Consider the following 2772-nt stretch of genomic DNA (forward strand, 5'->3'; position numbering starts at 1 on the left):
GAAAATCTGAGCAGATCTGTTGACGGACGAGCTTTTGGTCAGGGGTCAAATTTTTTGGGACCAACTTCGCACAGACTTTCTTCATGTTTAATTCGTCATGTAAAATTTTTCTGACAGTTTCTTTATCGGCGTTTACAGTCTCAGCAATCATCCGAATGCTCATACGACGATCTCCGCGCACAATTTCATTGATTTTGGTCACTGTTTGCGGAGTTGAAACAGAGACAGGTCGACCTGGACATTGGTCATCTTCGGTGCTCTCTCGGCCTTCAGAAACCGTTTATATCATTCGAAAACACGCGCACGAGATAGAGAATTCTCGCCATAGGCCTCTTTCAACAACTTATAGCACTCAGTCGGAGTTTTTTTTAATTTAACGAGAAATTTTACATTGATCCGTTGCTCGTGTTTTTCGTCACACATTGTTATTGGCACGAGAAAAAAACAAGTTCGTTTCTAACCTCTATAGAAAAAATACTACTACTCGACAAAAACGTGTTTTCGTACTGGAATAGTAGACACTTCCAGCTATCCAACGCTGCATTCGTTTCCCACTCTACCCCTCTAGGACGCCTTCTGCGCGCGCAGTCTCGTCATTTAATAGCCAGATCTCGTATCTTCAAATTTGATGTTACAATATACGCAAGTAGTTAGTGAGAAGTTTTGGCTTATTAAAACAAACTGCGCCTCTCTTGGCGCCATGGGCGTGGCTTAGGCGTGCTGTCAAAGCTAAATGACGCGCTCTAATTAGATGATGGAACAAGAAAGGGAGTTGTAATAATTAAATAGCGCGTTCTGATTGGCTTAAGCCATAGTTGCTCCACTCAATTGAGTAGCTCCATATCTTTCCACGTTTATTGGGAAGTGAAAAGCAGATGGTTAACAGTGATTCAGAATACATCATCTAGATGTCCCTGTGTTTTATATTATCCTTGTTTTGCATTGGACAACAAGAATAAAATGATACATAGGGGCACTCGAATGATGTTTCCAAACGCAGTCTAAATAAAATTTGTCAAAACAATGTTTCATGCATATAGTATTAAAATATATTTCTTTCATAAATAAATCTGGCGGCGCATCTATATTTAACATTTGAGTGTTAATTCTCAATCATAAAGATTAACATTCAAGTGACACTTACATTCAATTTTGAAAATGACGCTCGAAGGTTACTAAGTCGTTTAAGATTTACACTCATCTATTGAGTGTCATGAATAAACTGCGATTGGGTGTTACCATCAAATTCGGTGTTTAGTATGATATATACTTCAAACTATTCATCGAATTTAATGGTCTCACCCAACTGACACTCAACATTGATGCTCAACACTTAACTGACGCTCAATATTGAGTGTCTATACCAAGACACCAGACAATATTCATGGTCACTCAACAGAGATCCAACAATAATGCTCAATCCTCAACTGATACCCAATGTTGACGATCAAACTTCAACGTACACCCAATATTGACTGTCAACATTGAATTTTGATGATAAACACCTAAATTTGAGTGTTAACATCCTAAATTGAAGATTTTTTTTGTAAGAGTAATTTATATTCCAAGGGGGATCTTAAACGATAAAACCATATGAGATTATTAAGCAATCGATACTTTTTCAGTCAAGATAGCTTGCGGAATAAGCCACACTCTGGCGCTTACGGACAAAGGGGATCTCTACGCCTGGGGTAGCAATTTCGAGTAGTTGGTAAGTGTATTTTTGCAATGAAAGATTATGGATCTACTCGACAGTGCAAATGCTTCATTGACCAATCAAATGAAAGAAATTTACGAATTGACCAATCAAAGAATGTGTATGCGTGCATGCGTGCGTGCGTGTTTCAAAGCATTTGCAGCGTGAAGCGGATCGCATCCTATATATTCCTTTCTATTTCTTTAAATGTTATATTTCTATCGTATATTCTTTATGACTGCACATGAAAAGAATTCGATAGTGCACACTTCTAATTGGTCAATTTAAACTGAAATTCTTATAAGTGGTGAAAAATTAGGCACTGGTCGATATGAGTGAATGTGTGCTAACGGAATCCTCTCAATGCACATACAAAAATGTGTATTGTCATTTAATGTGATGTATAAGAATTATACTTTGTTAATGATTTTTAAAAAATATTACTATATTTGTTTATATATAGGGTATTTCAGATTCGACGTACCATCTGCTAATGGCAGATTCCTGAAGTCATTTTCAAATGAAAATTCTAATTCCAAAATGTTGTGACTATAATAATTTTTGAATTATAGTCATTTAAAGCTACCTAGTTATATCGTTTAAAATTTACGCGTTCAGATATGGTACAACGCAAAATGCTAAAAATAAAAGTTAATAGTTGCCTCCTATTAATATTGATATAAATATTACTTAGGTGAGAATAAAATTACTGATATTTTTAATTATTGATAGTTATTATGTAAAAAAAAGTATTTAACCTAGATATTTTGATATATTGTAGAATTTTCATCTCAAAGTAACTTTAGAAATCTGACATGATGCATTGAGTTTGAAACACCTTGTATAAATAGAATTACTTATTTTAACTAAAAGTCATCTATTACTGTAAATATGTACATATTATGTGTAGGGATTGTGAGTCATATTATATTAAAGGCAAAGATTGCACCATTATCGATAATCAAATACATAAAAAACTGGTTAAAACATGCCGGAGATAAGGTGCGATATTGAATGACAAAAATACTACAATAGAAAGATACATTACAAAGATCAAAACGAAACGTTTTGTACAT

At 34.7% G+C, this 2772-nt stretch overlaps 1 protein-coding gene across 1 annotated transcript in view; it reads right to left on the minus strand.

Moving 5' to 3' along the window:
- LOC108751362 (histone-lysine N-methyltransferase SETMAR-like) overlaps positions 1-2772 on the minus strand; it is a gene marked incomplete at its 5' end in the record, with an annotated part of 8184 nt that overhangs the window by 2780 nt on the left and 2632 nt on the right. The window lies entirely within an intron of this gene.

This window comes from Trachymyrmex septentrionalis, unplaced genomic scaffold, assembly GCF_001594115.1.
Source record: "Trachymyrmex septentrionalis isolate Tsep2-gDNA-1 unplaced genomic scaffold, Tsep1.0 scaffold111, whole genome shotgun sequence".
NCBI lineage: Eukaryota > Metazoa > Arthropoda > Insecta > Hymenoptera > Formicidae > Trachymyrmex > Trachymyrmex septentrionalis.